At 40.1% G+C, this 22420-nt stretch overlaps 1 protein-coding gene across 6 annotated transcripts in view; it reads left to right on the forward strand.

Moving 5' to 3' along the window:
• The first annotated feature begins 792 nt into the window (after positions 1-792).
• FAM13B (family with sequence similarity 13 member B) overlaps positions 793-22420 on the forward strand; it is an 85293-nt gene continuing 63665 nt past the window's right edge. For 2 of the 6 annotated variants that reach the window (XM_089529451.1, XM_089529468.1), the window contains exons 1-2: positions 793-1019; positions 17582-17748. The gene's annotated coding sequence lies outside the window, so the exon portion shown is untranslated. Of the gene's footprint in view, positions 1020-5100; positions 5119-17581; positions 17749-22420 lie in introns of those variants that run through there. The other 4 variants (XM_089529472.1, XM_089529463.1, XM_089529479.1 and 1 more) reach the window with 4 other exon arrangements.

Raw genomic sequence — 22420 nt, forward strand, 5'->3', positions numbered from 1 at the left:
GGAAGTAGATTCAAGACAAGGAAAGCTCATGCTACCAATTTCTCTTTCACTTAGTCTGAAAGGCACTACAAGGTCCCTTGGCAGCATTCTGATTTTCCAGACTGGGTAACCTTGGGCGAGTCACACTCTCTCAGCCGCAGAGGGAGGCCAAGAGACCCTGCTCTCCAATGAACACATCTTGCTGAGGAGCCCCTTGGGTCGCCATAATGTCGGAAAGGGCCTGAAGGCCCACAGGAGCCCTCAACTGCTATCCTATACCCCTTCCTCCTCTAGAGATTATATGAAATCCATTCACACACAAGTGTTCATAATGTAAGTGTATTTCATTGCGGGTGGGAAGGCTGGGAGGATTTGGGACACAATGGACAATAAGACACTATTGCATGCTTATTGCATTTTATGGGTGTTTCATTGTTAGCAGCTCCGAGTTCTTTGGAGAAGCGGGAGGCAAATAATAATAACAGATTATTATTATTATTATCATCCCCCCGAGAAACCAAGCTCTGCCCCTCCCTGTTTTTCTCCTGCGCATGCGCCGTCGCCACCACTACTGTGTGCGCATGCGCCCAGCGGCCTCCGTTTCCCTCCCGCCTTTCCTCCTCTCCCCTGAGATACGTCACTTCCTACATCGAGGGGAAGAGGGCCGAGGTGGGCGGGGCTAGTGCGCGTCACTTCCTCCCCGAGCCTGCCGCTTTTTTGCCGCTGCCACAGCCGAGGCGTCGTCTTCCTCGTCGGTCAGCGGAGGCGCTGGGTCCCTCTCCCTGCTCTTCCTTCTCCTCCTTCTCCTCCTCCGCGCCCGCGGCGGGGTCTGTGTGTGTGTCCGGCCTCGAGGGGCGGGGCGGGGCCCGGGGCGGGACGGCAGTCCCACAGTTGTCTCCCTCCGCGGGGCCACCGGCAGCCCTGAAGAGGAGCCGAGCAAGGCCCAGGCGAGCCGGGCCCTCCGGCGGGAAGAAGGGCCGCAGGAACCTGCTGCTGTTGCTGCTGAAGCTGAGGGCCGAGGGGAGAGTCGCTCGGCAACGGTGAGGGAGCTGCCTCCGCGCATGCGCCTCAGGGCCCAGGATGGGAGACCAGGGAGAGGGAGCGGGGAAGCTGTCCTCCTTTTCCAGGACCTGCCCTACATTTTGAGAAGGAGCCTGGGTTTGACGTTTACGCGGCTCTCGCCTTTGCCAGGGCCTCAGTTTTCTTTTCCTTCCTGGCGGTAGGGACAGAGAATCACGGAGTTAGAAGGGACCCCACGGGCCACCCAGCCCCACCCCTTCTGCCGTGCCGGAGCTCTCAACCAAAGCATCCCCATGGACAGATGGCCCTCCAGCCTCTGTTTCCAGACCTCCAACACCTGGCCACCCTGCCCATGTCTCCACATCCTCGGCTCAACAGGGTTGTCACCTCTGGCCATCCTGATCCGGCCCTCATTCCACACAGTTATTGGGAGCTTGTGTGTGTGTGTATATATATGAGTGGGAGAAGGTGGAGGTCAGAGAGAGAAGGGGACCAGTCCGAGGATTTATCTTCACATGAGTGGGTCTCCTCCTTTGGAGGTCTTTAAGCAGAGGCTGGATGGCCATCTGTCAGGGGTGCTTTGATTGAGAGTCCCTGCATGGCAGAATGGGGCTTATTTACATTTATTGTGGGGGGAGAGAGCGGGAGAAGGAAGGGGGAGAGAACAAGATCAGTCCAGGGATTGATCCTCATAGAAGTGTGTTTTAGCTTTTCTTTGGTCACCTCCTCCATTTTGCAGTCTTCTGGTCCTCCTTTACGGTGAGGACATCCTCCGACCCCGCTGATGCCTCCACATCCCCAGCTCAACAGGGTGATCAGAGGCCCTCCTTTTCTTGGACCCGGCCTACAGTTCAGTCTTCTGTCCATGAGGAGTTCCAAAACGCCCTCCATTTTAAGCATGGCTAAGAAGCAGGGATTTCTGCAAGTGTTTTATAGCGTTTTGTTTTGTCCTCCATTTTGCCTGCTGTCCCTTTGCAGTGAGGATGTATCTGGTCCCCTGGGTGGGCTCCTCTTTCTTCCCCCTCTGGAGGTCTCTCTCTTCCGGCACTTAGGCTCGCCTTTCCTCTGGCTGCCTTTGCAGGTTGCCCCTCTGCAGTTGTTGTTATTAACATTTAGTTATAGAGCACTGTAAAGTTTGCACAGCACTTTGCATAGTAAGGGTTGGAGGGGGAAAAGAATAAAAACCTGCCAAGTGGCGTACAATCTAAAACAACAACATTACATGATTAAAATATCTCTAAAATAACACTAATTAGTATACAATAAAAACAAAGTGAATAGCAGATTAACAGTTGGTGGGTAGCACAGAGGAGGAGGCAGGCAGTGCCTGGGTTGGAAAAACAGTGGGCTATTTCTTCCCACTTTCATTAATGTCCTTCCTATCTAAAGTTCAGAATGCAGTGGGCCCTTGATATCTGCTAGGGCAGCGATGTCGCAACTCTTGCCCTCCAGGTGTTTTGGACTTCAGCTCCCAGAAGCCTTGGCCACCTTGGCCAATAGTCTGGGTGCTGGGAGCTGAAGTCCAAAACACCTGGAGGGCAAGAGTTTCGACATCACTATGCAAGGGTTTGGTTCTTGGACCTTCCATGGATGACTTTGATATTTATTTATTACCCTCTTCTCCCCATGGATCTGTGCGCAACAACAATTAATAAACATCAGTTAAAAAGACATCAGTTAAAGCACACATCAGTTTCAAAGGACAAACGATGTACACATGTTAAAACAACCCACATTTAAAATTTGCAATTTAAAAATCATCTGGGTAAGCCTGCTGGAAGAGACTGGTCTTTAATGTTTTGAATTCAGACAGCGTATTCAGCTGTTGAGTCCCTTCTGGCAGGTTATTCCAGAGTTTAAGGGCAGCTGAAGAGAAGGGCCTCTGGTTGACCGGAGTAAATATCCACCAGAGGATATAGGGCAGATTATATGGAGGAGGCAATCCTGTAGGTAACCTGGACCCAAACCATGTAGGGCTTAAAAGTTAATTATCAACACTTTGTACCTTGCCCGGAAACTTGACTGGCAGCTAGTGGAGTCATTTTAATATTGGTGTAATATGATCACTTGAATGCCCAAGTAATCAACCTGGATGCCAAAATCCACAGATGCTCAAGTCCCATTATATATACAATGGTATAGTGAAATCCCTTATATAAAATGGGGAAATCAAGGTTTGTTGTTTGGAATTGATGTATTTTGGGGGTATTTTCAAGCCATGGATGATTGAATCTGTAGATATAAAAGGGGAGTCTGTTTGGAGTGGGTCGGTGTGCAAAGGGACCTTGTAGCACTTTTGAGATTAACCAAAAGAAGTTTGTAGCATGCTCTTTTTCAGACTTGAGCTTACTTCCTCAGATGCATGTTTGGAGTGGAGAATCCAGAGACAGACCTATATAAATTGGTTGTGTGTGAGAATGTCAATTGAAATTCAAAATTTGGGTATGGAGATGTGGTGGCAAGTTCAGTTTTAACAGTGGTCATGGTGGAACAAAGGCAGGAGGAAGGATGTTGCTTAAAGTCAAGGAGAGTGCATAGCCTTATGGATGAGTGAGTTGGGTCACCCTTGGGCTTTATGGAGTCTCTCGCAGCAGTGAAACCTTGTGGTATGAAAATGGCTGGTTCAGAATATAACAGGCTGGTATCTTCTTCTTAAATTTTTAAACAGCGGACAGCTGGCCCTCTGTTGGTAGTGCTGTGATTGTGTCTTCCTGCATGGCAGCAGGTTGGGCTTGATGGCCCTTGGAGTCTCTTCCAACTTTGTGATTCTGTATTTAATTTGTGAACCTGCATTTTATTTGTAGGGTGTACATTGCTTTAAAAAGGTAAATGGCTACAGTAATGCTAACATATTCAAAGGTAGCCATATTGTCCAGATAACCAAGTACAATAACATCCAAAATCAACAAAACAGTGATACGTACCTTTATCGGGCCCACCTATACATGATGCAAGCTTTTGAAGTAAAGTTAGTCCATGGTATCTTGGCTAAAGGTGTCTGTGGACATGGTAGTGTGCTCCTGAGTGGTATCAGAGGTACTGAGGGATGGTTGTGGATAAATTAACAACCAGTGCCTCATAACTTGTTTTGCATTGCTTTATTTTGATGTTCCCATAACAACTGCTAATATTGGAAATAGAGACTAAATCAGTATTGATTGCCTTTTTCTTTCTGGAACCACGGGTCTGAGCTGGGAAGGACCAAGACTTCCCTATACCAACCCATCTAGCTCCAAGGCAAGGTTCATTGGACTGCTTGGGTGTAATTCAGACCAGGTGTTAACAAACAGAGAGCAGGTGCATTTCAGAAAGGTTTCCTAAAAACAAAACTCCTGCATGACTCACTGAAGTTACTGGTAAGTCACATATTACAGAAATAAAAGCACCCAGTCTCATGGGTCTCTTCGCAATCCAATCTGCTGGAAAATGTGCACATATTACAGTTTGGCCAGTGTGTTCTCAAGACCATATTTCTGTGAAATTGAAAGTCTCATGGGAACGTCTGTGGAGTTTGTCCTTGAGATCAGGCTTGGCTATGGATTTCTTTATTTGTGTGAGTGAAGTGCAGTAGGCTTAGTCAGTACAATGCAAGAATGTTTGCCTCTAAAGCACATTCCAGAAACCACTACAGAGTTCAGCAATGCTGTGGCAGGTGTACAAAGACATTAGTAGAAGAACTGATGCAGAATTTGTAACTTGAATGAAGTTGCTGGGGGAGGGGGGATTTGGCTGTCAAGATAGCCTTCTCTTATTAACGGTATAATTACTACCTTTTGTGGTATTATTGTTCCTTTCTGTCCAAGTAAGTGCATCCAGGTTTCGGGTTTTTGTCATTTTCCATGCCCAGTTAAATTAGACGAAAGAGTAGGATAGCTCCATACTTTAGGCTGAATCCTTGAATGGTCAACTTTTAAAGGAGTATTTGTAGAGGACTATGCTGGGGGAAGATGATTTTCCTACACTCTGCTTTCAGCAGCAGTTGTGCCATCTGTTTGAAAATGCAGCAGGAGGAGGATGCAGGCAAAGTGGTGGACAACCTGGAAATTTGTTGGAGGAAATTTCCATGCATCAGTCATAATTGAATCTCTGGAGCTTGTGGAAGCCTTCTGTTCCTGGAAGGTAATTTCTGGATTCAACCCAGTGTGTTACAGATACTTTAGTATGGGTGCAAACTGTTATCTAAGTGTTTCTAGCAGCAGACACAGAGTTTGGATGCCAAGATTCAGGAAAATCTGCCCAAACTGGGGCTACATGTTCCTAGACAAGGCCATCATCACTAGTCTTGTACTCATATTCTGCTGACATCTTTTGTATTTTGTATTCCCATAGACATCTTGTTCCCCACTGTGTAATCAACATCCTTGGCCGTAGGCTGTCACTCTTTCTACATCCTTATGAGGGAGTAGTGGACATTATGCCTCTGTAAATGGTGTCCCTTCCATAGTATGCTTACTATGAGGCAGAGGGTGGGCAGCTAAAGACAGCAATAGTTAGCAGTAGGAGAGGATGGGAGAGTCTCTGTATCCATATATTTCCTCAGTCCAACACAGAGTAGATAAGCAAAGGGTGATGTGGCTGTCGCAGCTGTTACTTTTGCTTCCTTGTAATGCATGTTGGGCATGAGGGGGAAATGTACTGGTGACAACGTAGAAAGCTGCTGCTGCTTCTGTCATTTAGCACTTGCTTTGTCATCATTTTTAATAAAAGGGTTTTTTTTTTTTTAAAGAGAACTAAAGGGATTCTTGCACCAGTCATGAGTGCCTGTGAGAACCTCAGTTCCCTTGGTGCCATGTAGCAATGCTAGACATGTCCCAAGATGCAAATATATTGGTGTTCAAAGATGTAGGAATGTCATCTGCAGTTGAAATATTTTTCCATTGGCATAATAACATGTACCTCCAGCAATTGTGTCTGCTATATGAAGTGTGAAGTTGCCTGTAGTTACTTGCCCAAACCCCACCTACAACGCTTCATAGTTGAGTGAGTTTTTGACCCTGGATTTAACATCTAAAATCAATTCTCTAACCATACCAAGTTCTATTAATTCTGATTCTTAATTAATTAAAATAATATTTAAAATCCTTGCCATCTATTGTGTCTCTTTAAAAATAACCTCCCTTAAAACAAAATCAGAATTTAATACAAACATACTTGTAAAAAGTAATACGGAAATTGCCAGGAACAATAGCTTGTGATGCAAGAAAGAGGCTGTAAAGGCCAAATAGCACAAGCACAGAATTGTTGATGCGGTCAGACAAAGGACAGAACATTTCATATATTCTTCAAATTGCTCTTGGCTTGCCTTAAAAGGGTGCTTGTGTTAATGGAAACTAATCCAAGTGAGTAGTTTGGGCAGGTCTGTAGAGGGGCATTTTGTAAAATTTATCGTAAAAGTAGAGAACCTTCCAGTTCATTTCAAAAACTCTTAATGTTTTAAACTAGGAAAAACTGTGGAAACACAAATGGATAAAGATCACATAATTATCATTCCATTGTTCATACTTCTATTCAAATATATTTGCGTAGCATACATTGCCAGAACAATTAAAATTGGTAAAAGTTGTGGCGCAGCTTAATTTAAGTAGTAATAACTTTTGTGTTTTTCATGTTGACATGAGTCATGCACGATCAGATACTAAGTGCTGACTGGTCTGCATTATAAACTTTTTTTGTGGTAGATGGTTGTCAAAGCTTGGAGGAGTTATTGTTTTGCACAACTCCTAGAATCCCCCAGCCATTATGGGAAAGAAGTAGATTTTGCTTTCAGCCAACTTTAGAGATAATTATCTTACTGTGAGGAAGAAAATGGGGGAGGGGGCAGAAATTTGTTATGAACTTCAAAAGACAAAGGACGTTCTTATACAGAATTGGTTAAGAGTGGCAATAATTGTATGTTTTCTTCAAAAAATTATTTGAAATTCTACAAACAGTGCTTTCCTGTGATAATAGTTGACAAACATAGTATTTCTTCCATCTGAAAAACAAGACTGTTGTCATATTATTTTACAAATTAGTGACATTTCAGTACACTCCTAAGTACTATTTCAACTCGCCTGCCAAAACAATGCCAGATCAGGGAGAATGCTAGTTAGAGTGACAGCACTGGATATTGCTTTAACTAGTTGAGTATATTCATATATATATATATATATATATATGGAAATAATCACTTTGTATTGGTCTGCAAATTGTATACATTTAACACTTTGAAAAGTTCACCATGTTTATACAGTGGGCTTTTGTTATCCATGGGGGTTTGGTTCCAGGATCCCCTGTGGATACCAAAATTCATGAATGCTCAAGTCCCATTAAATACAATGGCATAGTAAAACGGTGTCTCTTAAATAAAAAGACAAAATCAAGGTTTGCTGTTTGAAATTTAAACTTTTAAAAAAATATTTTCAATCTATGGATGCTTGAGTCCATAGGTAAAGAATCCGTGGATATAGAGGGCCAACTGTAAGTTACCGTTTCATGCCATACTCATTTGGCAGTATAGTTTGTTCACATGGGGAACATCAGTCTCCAAATGTGAAAATTACCATGGTGCATTGCACTACAACTGATATAAGTTTAGTACTCTCTTTGCAGCAAAAAAAGATTGCAGTGGTTACCTACATTGCTGCACTTCTTATTTGGAAAGGAATTTCATATTTACAGTGTGCTGTGTTGACTTTGAATTCTACAGCTGTCTGTTTTCTTTTCTCTCTCCTCAGTAATATAATGTGTTTTTTGTGATGTTCACTTTTAGAGAAGTTCAGCTGCAGCCTTAGTTCCTTTCCTCTCTGTTTACTGGTACTCTCCCGACTTTTGTGTAATGATCATATCTATCTATCTATATATATATAGCACCCCTTTCCAAGACTGGGGGAGGGATGCTACTCGCCATTTTGCTATGGTCAGAGGCCTTTTTCAGAGGTGTGAGGGGTAGATAACCTATTTTAAACCTGGTCAGGACTCCCCCCCCCCCCAAGCAGCAGCTCTTCTGAAAACATCTCATGTGTTTTAGCTGTCAGCATTCAGAATCATAGAGTTGAAAGAGACCGCAAGAGCCATCCAGTCCAACCCCCTGTCATGCAGGAAATCTAAATCAAAGCAAAGGCCCTATGAGACTAGCTCTAGACAGCTCATGAAATATGCTCTAGTTATCAGAGAGCCATCCATCTGAGGAGTCTTCCACATGAATCCATTCTTGAAACAGTTACACTACCAAAAATTAAATGGGAACTTACTGCTTTCAAAGCTGCCATCACCACACCTCCTCTCAACCGTGCGACTGGGACTGCTGTCCCCATCGTGCTTTCTTCCTGACTTTTCCTCTCTTAACATTGCTTCCCTGCCTTACACCCTATCCAGCATGCCTTTAGGTGTCTTTTTTAAAATTCCCCACTTTTCCCATGCAATTCCGTGATTGAAGTAAAAAGAAAGAAAGGAAATGGGTTCAAAAATAAAAATAAAGGTAATCGGGAATAGCGAGAGGGAAGGGAACCAAGGAAGGAGTGGACACTGACACCATATGATTTGAAATTGCGCGTTTCCCTGGGAGTGATGTTTCACACCTGGGAACTTGCATGCTTGCCAGGTCATTGATGGGTTTTCCCCATCAATGAAAAAGGACAGGTTGGGGACAGCTCAGCTATGGGTCAAGGTAGTGTCATGAGATGAGTATGGCCAATGCTGCTTCTTTCCTCGTGTAATCGTGGTTTAAAAGCTGTGTGTAATAGTGTCCTGAAACTGGCAATAAGGCCTTGGAATAGATGGGCAGGAGGCCTTAAATGATCCTGAATTGACTGATAAGCCCCCCCATATACTTTGGCCCCTCAGAGAGGGCAAATATGGCTCCTCAGCCCTTGACATTTTCCTAGCCCTACACATGGCATTTGAACACCTTGGTCTTTTCCCAAACATACTAATTCATTTGCTGTTAATGCTCGGTCTCATCTCTGTTTTTTCACTTTCTTCTCTATCCTTGGGTGGTCAATTCCTGTTTTTCTGTCTTGTCCTGGTGAACTAAAGGTGCCAAAAGCCAAGTTGTACTTGTTCCTGAAGAATTCTTAATTTATCAAGATATTTATTGGTAAAAATTGCACAGCTAAATTCTCCTGGACAGGAATATATACTGCTTCGCTCAGTAGTGAGTCATGTTCTGATGGTAAGTCTATGCTCGGATGGTAAGTTTTGTGTTTGGCACAAAGTGCTCTGTTTGCTTGATTAGAATAGTTGTGAAGTGTTGAAACATTCCTTAGGAAGAAGGTGGAAATAATAGAATGTCCATAACTGGAGAACACAGCCATGTTTGGATTATTATTATTATTATTAATTTATTTATTTTTAAAAAATCTTTTTACCTTTGTGCTTGGATAATTGAAGCTAAATGAAAAAGCTTATAAAAACTTGTTACTTAGTGGAAACTGGGGGTGGCAGTGACATAACGCATTGAGGTTTGGCTCAGAAGGATGATTTTAATAGGTGATGCTATCTGTTGAAATTATAACCGCTAACTCACCAGTAATGGTCAGGTCAGGCAAGTAATTTTATTATTCATCCTCAGTCAGTTGTTTTAAGTTTCATTAGAAAAACTGGAATGCAAAATCACAATCTCTTCCATTAATGCTATTGTTAAAAGTTATAAAATAAATCCTGAATAACTTGAATCTCATACAATTTCTTCATATAAACTGAGATACTGTTTTTCCTCCTCCCCAGCTGAAGGCAATCCTGTTGTTTCCAGTGAGCAGCTAGATTTTAATACATAGGCTTTCATCCTTAAAGTGCTAGTTTTCAGTAGAAGCAGAGTTTCCACAATAGGTATATTTCCAGGTATTAGTAATAAAACCAATAGCCAAGTATCCCTGTTGAGTCTCTCAAATAAGTTTGCTTGAAACTAGAATGTTAGCTCGTTTATTACTTGTTCATTTATTAGCTAGGACAAATATTTTTTCTACACAAGTACTACAAATACAAGATCTAATTAATACATAATTGATACTTGCATTATACTATCTGTCGATTGTCAGTGGCTTAAATATTAAGCTGAGAAAGATTGTTTCTGTGTGTGTGCATGAGAGAGAGAGAGAAACATTGGTACAAATGAACCCTATCTCTGTTTCACGTTTGTTTGAAAATGCTTTCTATTTCATTAGAGGAAAAATCTTATCTTTTGTGTCAAGTTCCAACTTGAGTTACAGTTAGCCACCCATTTTTCCAGTCTTTTTTGTGATAAGAATGATTCTTGCAAGCTCAACTTGTATGAACAGATTTTCCTACAAGACATATATTTTGTTGCTTAATAAGAAATGGGTTAACAAACATGCCCATTTCAAAGCATAATAACACATACTGCCTAGTAGTCAGTTGTACTTCTGTAATACGAACAAGCGAACTGTAGCTACCCTCATGTCACCACCCAAGGAGAGAATAAAAATGCCTGAATCTTGACTCCGTTTATAGCAACCGGCGCTGCTATAGCACTCCCTCAAAAGACAATCAAATTCTAAAGAAGGAGAACGTGGTATAAACTGAGATCCAGAAATGTGTGTTTTGTGTGATAATTATTCTTGATTGTACAGTCTACCAGCTTATAAAATAAAAACCTTCAATATGGAATATGAACTTGTGATTATGACAAAATATATGTGATGCCGAAGGTAGGTGAATCGGAATAATAATTGTGAAAGGAAGGCTTAATGATTTATTTATTTATTTGCAGCAGAGAATCTGAACTTTCTGTACTGTTGAAATAAGTGTGTTGATATTGAGACAGGTGATTTTTCAAAAGAAGCACTAACAATTTATCTAAATTTTATAAAAGTGATATTTTCATTGTATTGTTGGCAAGGTTTGTGATGTTGAAATAAGAAGTTATTGTATGTTACTAAGGCAGAAATTTTGGGTGTTGAAGTTTGATTATGATATGGAAATATCTTTTAAAATGGTTATTTAAGAATTGTGAACGTTTGCTGTGTAAATGTTTACAAACCCATTTGCCTTTTTTCTGTTAGCTATGTTTTACTAGAAGAGTATATATATGTAGAATTTTGGCTGTTGTCTCATCAAACACAACTCCAGAATCATTTTGCGAAATACTGTTTTTACTCAGCATTTTCATATATAGTAATGCCACTAGGATTTTAAACTTCATTTTAACCAGATTCAAGTTTGTTGTATTTTTACGTTTATTTGGACAGTCACTTCAGTAAGAAATTGACTAGAGTGCATGACTTGAATTCTTAGGAAAAACTTTTGCAGTTATTGGCAGCAAGGAACAAAAAGAAGCTCCGATCTCTAATTTTCTTATTACTCAAAGTGCCTGAGCAATAGTGAAATGGCTAGTATAGAAATAAAGTTTATAGGAAACTTGTATGAAAGCTGTGCCCTGCAGAGGGTGCTCTTAAACATGAAAATTATCTTGGTTATTATTTTGAAAACATGATTCCAGCAGTTACTAATGCATGTATATTTAGAAATAAAGCTTTAGAGGGAATTAGAGTTTGGAATACTTTAGTTATCATCCTCTAGCATATTCCATTTCAGGAACTCTGTAGCCTTTCAAATGCCTTAAAGTCCATGTTTACTAAAGTACAATGGACTTTGAAAAAGTAATAAATGAGATAGATGGCTTAACACTTTAAGTTGTGGGTGTGGTTCCTGCCAGTTTTGTTTTCGCTACTTTCCCTTCTTCTCAGTCCTGTACATTTTTCTTCCTCTTCACTGCAGAACTTTTAAATGTAAGTAAGAACCTTGCTGTAGTAATTACCAGATTGGTTAATTGTGGGATTCTTTGGATGTAGAGTTGGAATTTTCTCTAACAAATTTTATATATACTGACCTCCAGTGCTCTGGCTGCAATCCTAAAGGCCCTTCCTGGGGAATAAGTATAATCAAACTCAGTGGGATTTTCTTCCAGATAAATATCCATAAATTGTGCTATAAGCGTTTGTAATTAGAATTCATATTTTCTCATTCCTTCCCCAGTCATTAGGATGGCATATGCATTAATGATAAAATAGGATATTTTGTGAGGTATTCTGAATTGGAAGAAATAATCCTTTGAGCAAGTATCAGTATGTTTGCTTTTTTTATATTGATGGAGAAAACAAATTTCAAATACTACCTAAAAATTATTCTGTTTTTAATATATGTTGTTTTTCAGGATACTGATGTATCATATTTCATAAGCTTACTGATTTAGTTACTTTCTTCCTACTCAAATACTTTGACATTTTATCAACTTACCATTTCATGAGACAGCTGCAGATTAATTTGTGACCAAATACATAGTTATAAATAGATTGGCTGTTGCACAACATTGAACAACCCTTGTATGTTATTTATTAGCTGATAGAAGTGAGCTAGAAAGTTTGTTATTGTGAAGGTCATTGTTGTTCCTCTGTCTAGAAGGTGTTATTGGTTACTGTTAAGTTTGCTCTTGGTATTCTTGTGACTTTAGGGAGGGGAAAATATTGCCAACCTTGTTAGTTGTAGCACAGTATCTTCAATTTTTTTAGAAATGTCCATGATATATTGCTTGTTTAATAGATAACTTCAGCTTTGCTTATGATTTCGGTCTGGCTGTGAGTGTTTTTATTTCAAAACATGAATTTCTTTTTCTCCTTCTTCTATATATACTGTATAGGGTCCCTGAAAGGCACCTTTTAGTTGGTGGGTAAAGTTGCAACTTATACTGATGTACAAGGGGGCAAGAACCACTGAATTCAGTGGATCCAATAAAAAACTCACCAGTGATGCTTCTATTGGCCAACCAGAATGCACAATATATATGTTGCAAGCGTTAGAAGCTTCACTGGCTTCTTCATCAGGCAAAGTGTTACAAACCAAACAGGAGAAAAAAAACTGAAGGTTTTAGTCACAGGCCTGCATTTTGCTGTTACTCTTCTTAGTTAAGATGGTATGGTGGGGCATATCTTGTAGGCTGGCCCTCCTCCTCCTGGCAGTGTAGCGACTGAATTCAGTGGAGTTTACTTCTATAGTATAATACTACCCAGAAAGTTTTCAAACAAGTGCTTCTCATTATGGCAAAGCAGTATATAACATGTTATGTAAAAGAGAAAGGTCCATAGAAAATTATTTTTGTCCCTTTTACTGTCCATGCCCTGAAGGTAGAGGTATCCCATTTAGGGAAGGCTGCACTGAGGAGGGAGGGAATCAGTCCTCCCTCCCTTCTGTTTAGCATGTTTTCTTAATGGTTGGCTTTGTTGTCATTGTATCCCTTCCTTTCTGACTTGTAATGCCCCTAAGGTGACCCTCCTTTGCCTTTCTCTAAGGCTAACAAAGTGTGACTTGCCCCAAGTCACCCTTTTCATGGCTGAGCACAGATTCCAATTGTAGTCTCCAGAGTTGTAGTCCAACCCTCAAACCACTACACTAAGTTACTCAGAAACAAATGCAAAGGTGTCTTCTGTAAATGGAGAGGGATGTTGAAGAGAGACTTGGGGATGTGACTTAAGTGGGCTGAAAGAGACCTCATTAATGACTGTTTGCTGTCAGTTTTCTTTAAGGCTGTCAGCTGTGCTCCCTGAACCAGTTTCCACAGCGTGTGCGATCTCCTTAAATAACAAAAGAGAGTTACTTATGTCATGAAACATGTTTCTGCTTTCTCCCCTCCCCAACTGTGCTGTAGATTGCTTTATTTCATAGAATTCAGTCAGTAGTGTCACTGAAAACTGAGCCACTTGCTCTTTGCATAGATCAGCCCAATATTTATCACATAGAGAAGATTGGTGACACTGGTGTTGGTTTATGCAGAGAATCTTCCTTTCTTTGGAAATACCCAGTGTAAGTCAGTTTAACCTCAAATCAAGCTATATAATGACACAATGCTATAGCATATAGAGGGAGACATTTTTTGGAAGCACGTGTTACAAACATCTGAATAAATAATAGTAACTTGACATTCATATTATAGCTACAATATTTTCTGGTCTCTTGCATGTTGAGCTTTAAAAAGGCTGATGGGGATTAAGGCCTCTTCCTTCTGGTCCTAAGTTAGGTAGGGATAGTGTAATACCTACTCCTATGAGGTCATAGAATTACAGCCTGTATGTGTATGTATCCTGTAAGTCAGTGGGAATATGTATCCTATAAGTTCATGAGAAGAATAAAAATGAGAGCAAATAATCTAGTTTCCATCCTGGTCACCATTGAGGGATGAGTGGATAGGAACCGTTCCCAACCCCCAAGTGTTAGTGAACTCTGGTAAGGTATGTGTTTTCTACTCTCCGACCATTTCTCAGATGGCAGTCTACACAGGGAACTGTGCATACGGTAATTTTAACTTTGAATTGACTTTAGGTTCCAGCTCTGCTGTATACTCATGAACAACTTTGAGCAAATCACCTACTCTAAAATGGAGAGATAAGGAATTTCAATTCACCCCATGAGGGTTTAAGATTATGTACTCATAGGTACTGATCTTCTTAAACCACTTAGAAAAAGTATAGAGCCAGCCCTCATGCTTTCATGTACAAGATGAATATATAGCTGAACTATATATTCCATTTCATGGTTATGCTTGAGACAGAACAAAAATTCAGGAAATGAATTTTTATATATTGTTTATAAATGATCAATATACAATTTCTTATTGGAGTGGAATTAGATCCAAGCTTTGCCTCTTCCTCTGGAAATATCCCCTGAGTGATTTGAGGGAATTTTCAGAGGGCAGAAGCGGTTGTAGGAAGAGGGGTGAACTGACAAAAGTTGCACTCCCGGCTTGTTGCAGTGGGATCCCTTAGGTCTCTGAGGTTTGTCTCTTCAGAGGATGTTGGACTACAACTCTTATACAGCATAGTGAAGGGTGAGGAATGTTGGGAGTTTCAGACAGATGGAGGACTGCACTTTGTTCACCCCAGCCTTAGCTGGATCATACATCTTCCCTGGACAGAAGGAGTGTTGTTCATGAAATACCAGGTTAGGTTCCAGTGTATTGATTCAAATAATACTTGAGACGCTTTGATAAGCTAAGAAATAGTTTTGCCAGTGTCACTGCCTGATTCAGATTGTAAATGATGCCCATTTTATAAAGAGACTGGACATTTGTATTTAAGACCTTTTACTTACTATTGCTTCATCTGTCTTCATCTGTTGGCCATCAACTATCAGGAGGTCTCATGACAGGATGGACTGATTCTCGGCTGATATAAAAAGACTATATTTAATCAGTTTTTTAATTCACATCTCTTTAATAAATAAATATCAATATTTACTAAACTTGGTTACATCGGGTTTTTTTTGTTCCCCTTGAGCTGTTTTAGGCTCAAGCCTCTTCTGTGTTCAAGATGAGCCAAAGAGGGCCAAAAACATTTTCTCCCGTGCTCATTAGGGGATGTGGAGGCAAAAATGGGATTTGGGAGTGATGGCAATATTCAAGGCCATATTGGGAGGCCAGCAGACCCCTCCAACTCAGAACTATGTTAGTGGCAGGAATGTAGATATGAGAGTTATGTCCATGAGTTATTGTTCAGTAATTGATATAATTATGTCAACAATATTACATAAAATCTTCATACCGTGCAGTTCCTTGAATTTTGAGTGAATAAAACCTTTTCTTAATAATTGTTTCACTCATAAGACAAAATATTTATTTGTGGGCCCCAAAGTTGGAACTTTTTCCTCAGAAAAAATGGAAGTGAGTACCTTTCCCCTGAATTTGTCTCCCCCCCTTCTTTTCCTTACCCTCTTTTTGTGTGTGTTTTGTGAACTTGAAAATGCTGTAAATGTTTAGCTGGTAGAGTTCTATGTACAGGCTAAGTATCCCTTATCCAAAATGCTTGAGCTAGAACTGTTCCATATTTCGGGTTTTTTTCTTTTGGATTTAGAATAGCAATATTTGCATATATGTAATGAGACATAGTGACGCTAGAGAGAGACTGAGGATCTGTGAAATGGTAGGAATCCATGTGTAGTGCTTGGAACAAATCCATGGTTCCACCATTTCATAAATTCTCATATCTCTCTCCAGCCTCAGAAGAACAGCACAGGTAAGATCAAAAAGTTTTTTGGGATTTTGGAATTGCACATAGGGCATACACATAATTTGGGGAAATACATTGGGAACTCAGTAGGCAGGAATACAAAGGCTATTATTGCTGGTGATCCTACTGTAATACAGTTAGATTTCCTAGTTTGTAGTACCTATGGTGATTACTTTTTCTAGAAGTAGAAAATCCACCACAGTTTGGTAGTTGAGGTTTTCCTGGATTCGGCTTTGCTTTTTGTGAGACCAGATAGCAGCTGTGGAGCCTTTGCTTACCTTGGGACTTGCCTTGGTGACACATGATTTGGTTATATCATAATAGGACTTCTGTTAACATTGCCTACATTCAGTTGACTTTAAAAAGACTTCACACTGGTCCAGAATGTGACAGCAAAGATGCTCCCTGCAATACAAATGCATGGACATATTGTTCCCATTTTAAAACAGCTGCACTGGTTATTGATAAGTTTTTGAGCACAATTCAAGGTACTTTATTACCTGTAAAGCCCTAAATGGTTTTGGTTCAGAATACAGTACTTAAAAAAGACAGTCCATCTTGTCTTGCCCTAATTTCTGATTCTGATTCTCTGTGTCCCAATAAAGGCTGGGATGTAAGGAAGCCTTTTCTGTTGCCATGTCCTGTCTGGGAGTCCAGTAGTGGTTAGGACATGGACTTGGAGACTGAGATGCCAGCAGAGGAGATACTGGGCTTAGATTTCTCCCTGCAGGAGGTCTGTGATAACTTTGAGTGAAGCACTGTGGCAAACTGATGGTCAGAAAGCTCTGCAGTCCTTGAAATTTGCAGGATTCCTGCTGCCGCCACCACTAGCTTGCCCAGCAGGAGCTCCTGGGAGAGTGGCAAAGAATTGGTCCTTAAGAGCTTCCTACTTGGTGAGACAGGATACAGTCTGCCATCATTGTAAGCAGCTTCAGTTTAGCTCCCGCCATTTTCTGAGCAGAATGTTCACTAGGAACTGTCTTTGGTGCTCCCTGCTGAACTGGAGGCTCAGGGGACCAGGCTACAATCCAACTGTTGGGTGGTCTCCTATGCAAGTGGGGCGGGAGTTGTCTGGCCTTTTCTGTTTGACTTTTCCCATTCTGCCCAGGACAGTTTTATTTATTTACACAGGCATGTATAAGATCTTATGCTAAGTTTTTTTTAAAAGGTGTGTGTGGTTTTTTTTTGGGGGGGGGGAGAGAATATTGTTATGATTCTAGTTTAACTTTAAACTTTAAAATGTTTATATCTAGTTTTTATTGTTCTGACCTTTAAATGAAAATGTTAACCACATCAAGTAATAAGGGACTGAGTGGGATCTTTGTGGGAGCTGCATTTGCGTATTGGGTACTCCAGAGCTCTGAAAAGGCTGTTACTTATTTTAAACAAAAGTGTGTAGTACTGATCTCTGGTTACTTAATTTCTGTTAGTCAAGCTATATGATACTAATCTCTAGTTATTTAATATCTCACTCAAACTCATTTCTTTAAATGTAGTCTGCCAGTCCTGTGCATGCTTACATAGAACTATCTCTGAGTCAGGATTACAGAAAATTTGCAGTACTCAAAAGGCTTTTGTGTGTTTTCCAGATTAACTGCTGAGGTACTGATCGAGTTCTGCACTTCTTCAATGAGGAACTACAGGCTGATCTTCTGCCATAACCTCAAGCAACCATAAATGACAAAAATATGCTTCGTCAGTAAGGGTAGCTGGCGTAGAAAATATTTTGTGAACGTAGGTGTTTAAGTGCTCTGAGGTAGGTCTTCTCAACTGTTGGTTTATTCTCTTTGAGTAGTACTTTTCTAGCCAGAGTGTGGAATATTATTTCTAAGAAATAATTATTTTCCCTTTAAAAACTTGCTGATTTTTTAAGTATACAGTTGCTAATGTTCTACTGTTCAAGTACTTCCTCAATTTTAATTATTTACTTATTTAAAAGTAAATAAAAGTACTTATTTTAAAAAAACAAAAAATAGCCTACTCCTTCCAGATAGTGATTAAGAATGGAAAGTAAACATTACTTTTTTTCATTTTTAAAAAGTAATGGTTGCCTCATTTTTAAAATGTAACATTGCTACACTTTAGGAATTGAAAACATTGATTACTTACTGCATTTATAAAAAGCAATGATTGCATTAGTTTTTAAATGTTACATTGTTATGCTGTCATTATTCCTCCAAAGTAATGTTTTACAGGTTGTGATGTTGTGTACTGCATTACTTCTGAGCTCTGACTGGAGGGCATGTTAGCTATAATTTTTGATAATTCAAAAGCTGGAAGGCTATACCCATGGTCTCAGAGCAGTGATTACCATATATACTTGTCTGTAAGTCGAGAAATTTCAGTCAAAAAATGGACCCCAAAAATTTAGCTCAACTTATACACGGGTCAGTATGGTAAGTCCTCCCGAGCCTCCTCCCATGGGGACACTGTAGATAGGAAGAGGGTGAGAAAGGCAACACATTGCCCTCGAAGCCTCTTCCCAGCCGAGCTATGTCCATGGGGACAGCCCAGGTGGGGAGAAGCTGGGAAGGGCGATGCATTGCCCCCGAAGCCTCACCCCAGCTGACTCTCGACCTATAAAAATCAACACTTTTGGTCCCAAAAGTTGATCTCGACTTATAAATGAGGTTGACTTATAGTCCAGTATGTACAGTAAGAGTGGTGCTGTTTCACTGTTTGTAAGGGCATGTCTTTGGTAATGTACTGCAACTTTTGTTGTTATGTGCCTTCAAATTATTTCTGACTTAAAGCAACCCTATCACAAGGTATTAATGGCAAGATTTGTTCAGAGGAAATTTTGCCATTACCTTTCACTGAGGCTGAGCGAGTGTGACTTACCAAAGGTCATCCAATGGGATTCCGTGGCCAAATGAGGATTTGAACCCTGGTCTCCAAAGTCTTAGTCGACCGTGCTGGCTGTAATTAGCATCCATAAAATGCTGTTTGCTTTAGAATTCAACGGTAGTATTTTAAAATACGGTAGCTTTCTGGCCATTTATTACTTTAAAAAAGGTTTGAATCTTGAAAAGAACACAGAAAATTGGGTTAAAGAAAAATGATTTTCCAGCCTTATCTTAAAATACAAAGTCTTTTCTAAATTTGAGGAAAATACCTGAATGAAGTAGGGTGTGCCACATAGGTTAAGGAACCTTTTGGGTGCAGGGCCAATTAATTCACTTTCTTGAGTGAATAGTGTGAATGCGTTTTTATTTCAACAAGTGTTTGAATTTTAAATTTTTCTCTTTGATACTGTGAATACCTTTACAGTTTACCTGGTTTACACTTCTCAGATATTGTTGTTGTTGTTGTTTGTTTTTACAGTGTGTACCTATATAATTTAATGTGTCATAACTGTCATGTAGATTCTTGTAGCCAGATGTCAGGGATATACTGAATATTTTTTTTAAAATGTCTTTAAAGTGCAAACACTAATATAATCAAAAATCGAAGTACACTTGCAAAAATGCAGTGAAGAACATTTGAAATTTACAGTATAAATATAAAATCAATGAAGAGACTCATGTTACATTAAAAACTAACTGATTTATTATGACATGAACTGTTATAGATTTGAGTTCATTTCATTAGATGCATCTAGTCCGCGGAAGCCTATGGCATAATCAGAGGTTGGAAATAACTAGTTAATTAAATAGTTCTCTTATTGACTCATTGGATTTTTCTAATGTTGTGACTCAGGTAATTGGATTCTTTGATTAACACATTCTATGCTTTAAATACGTAATTTATTTTATAAAGATAGAATTTGTTAGAATAGATGGATCTTTCTCTGGCAGATTTAGTAAAAAAGAGAAGAAAAGAAAGAGAAGGCATAAGACTGGAGGAAATGCAGCACAGGGCTCTGTTGCTAGGCAGGCTACTCTGCTGGCTATATCTCCGCTGTCTTGAGTAATAAGATACAGAAGATTCTGGAAATGCAGCAGAAGAGTAGCTGGAAAGCAACTGAAGAGCTAGGATTAGGGAGCAGTTCCTAAGAAGATAAGGAGAAAAAATGAGACCCTGTATGACATAGAATAGAGTGGATGATTAATTTGTTTGCTAAGCTCTCAAACGGCTATGACATTTACAAAATTTCAGGCCAGTTAGTGTCCCCCCCCCCCCCCCCATCATCCCAATTTTCTCCTGTTTGGGCTTTCCTGGCTACCCTTTTTCTGCTTTCCATCAGTGCTCTGATTCAGGGAGTCACAGAGTTTGAGAGAATTAGTGAATTTGGAATAATTAATTTGGAGTGAAGAGATTCATTTATTGAACCCTGCTCTCTGCTGGTCCAGATGGTAGGATCAGATCTAATGGTTTTAAGTTACAGGAAGGCAGATTTCCACTGAATATTAGAAGGAACTTCACGACAGTGAGAACAGTTCAGCAATGAAACCAGCTGCTTAGAGAGGTGGCAGTGTCTCTTCTAGACATCTTCAAAAAGAGGCTGGACAGCTACCTGCTGGGGATGTTTTAGCTGTAGATCCTGCATTGAGCAGGTGGTTGGACTCATTGTCTGGCCCATGAAGCCCCTTCCAGCTCTATGATTTTATAAACTCTCACTCTCCCTGTTTACTCAAAAGTAAATCCCATTGAAACTACTTATAATACTTGAGTATGATATTGTACACACAGTACTAGGCACTTGGGTAATTAAATGGAGGGTTTTCTTAACCCGCTCCCACCCTACATTTCCTCCTCTCTTGGCTTCTCTCTCTTTTTCCCTTTCTCCTCCCCAGCTCTCACAGTCTGCTTTCTTCATACCCATACCCATTCTCCAATGGATCACACATTTTGAGGGAATTGATAAGCTTGAAGCTTGGAACCAAAAGATACAGCTAGCTGAATTCACACCCTGTCATCTCTGGGAGAAATGTCTGTCTTTTTTCTAAAAAAAAAAATGCTAAAGAAATGTCTTGCTTTTAAATAAAATCTATTTCCCAGTGGGTAGAATGAACAAAACATGTGCTCTGCTATTAACCTTTGCAGATCACACTTCTTGATAGGGGGCAGGGAGGTCAAGAGCATGCATGATTCAGTTGTGCAGAAGAATGTTTTCCATAAGCATTTGAATATGTTGTCAGGGAGGAAGGCCAACAGAGATACTGATCACTGAGAGAACATAAATGAACAGGTTGTAAGATGAGCCTAAATACTTCGGGACACTTTTTCCCAATCAGATAGTTTCTAAACATGTTGAGGTCCCACCATCCCCAGGCTGCAGGCTTTATAATCTATTGGGGGGGGGACTGCAGGGTGGTGAAAGATACTTTTAAAATGACCAAAAGAGTACTTTTGAAGGTTCTGATAATAAAATGTGCCCTGAGGATGAAAGGTGATAACCTACCTGCTGTTTTCTGCAACCCCTTTGGGTTGTCCTGAAAAGTAATGCATCAAATAATTAGTTAATCAGTGATAATGCAAGTAATTAAACAATATTTGTCAACAAATTAATTTTTCAATTTAGTTTTTCAAGCTCTGGCCCCAATAAAATGTGCTAATTATTAATATGCTGACAGACCTTCTGTCTTATTTTGTTGAAATCAGTTCACACATTAAGTATAAATGTTTGGATTGTCCAAACTCTCATATTTCCCATCACTTCGTATGGGTGTAAGAGTTGGACAGTGAATAAAGAAGAAGAGTTCTGCAGACACTGCATGTGGCTAAAACAACAAACATAAGGGCCCTAGAACAAATCAAGCCTAAACTCTCCCTAGAAGCCAAAATGACTTGAGGTTGTTGTACTTTGGCCACATCATGAGAAGACATGACTCACTAGAAAAGACAATGCTTGGAAAGGTAGAAGGAATAGGAGGAGGAGAAGACCATATATCTGATGGATAATCAAAGAGGACACAGCCCTGAGTGCACGATCTGAACAGAGTGGTAGAGGATAAGGAGTCTTGGGAGGTGTTTAATTCACAGGATCGCCATGAGTCAAGGTTGACTTGAAGGCAGTTAACAACAAATTTAGACAATGGATTCAAACACAAGGCAATGCTTACTATATTTTCCAGTGATGGAGGTGGAAGCATCCTATAACATGGGTTGATTCCATCTCTTTTTCTAAAATAGGCAGTTATAGGATATTCCCACCTACATCACTGAAAATGAACATATCACAGGTAAGAACCAATGTTCCTATTTTAACCCATTAATATTGTAGCATACCCCCAATTCTAATTGGCTTCAGCACAATTATGTTTGGCTTGGATCTGTGATTTCAAATACTGCATGAATATTAATTACGAACTTATTTTATTTGGGCAGGTTCACACATGCATGCATTTCCTTTACTCTATAGTCCTGTATCCATTTACCTGTAAATTAACCCCACTAAACACAATAGGGGAGCCATAGTGGTTGGCTGTTGGATTACAACTCTGTAGACCGTGTCATAGAATCATAGAATTGGAAGAGACCACAAG

The sequence above is a fragment of the Sceloporus occidentalis genome, unplaced genomic scaffold, assembly GCF_023333645.1.
Source record: "Sceloporus occidentalis isolate IW3139 unplaced genomic scaffold, rSceOcc1.0.p SCAF_1, whole genome shotgun sequence".
NCBI classification, from domain to species: Eukaryota; Metazoa; Chordata; class Lepidosauria; order Squamata; family Phrynosomatidae; genus Sceloporus; species Sceloporus occidentalis.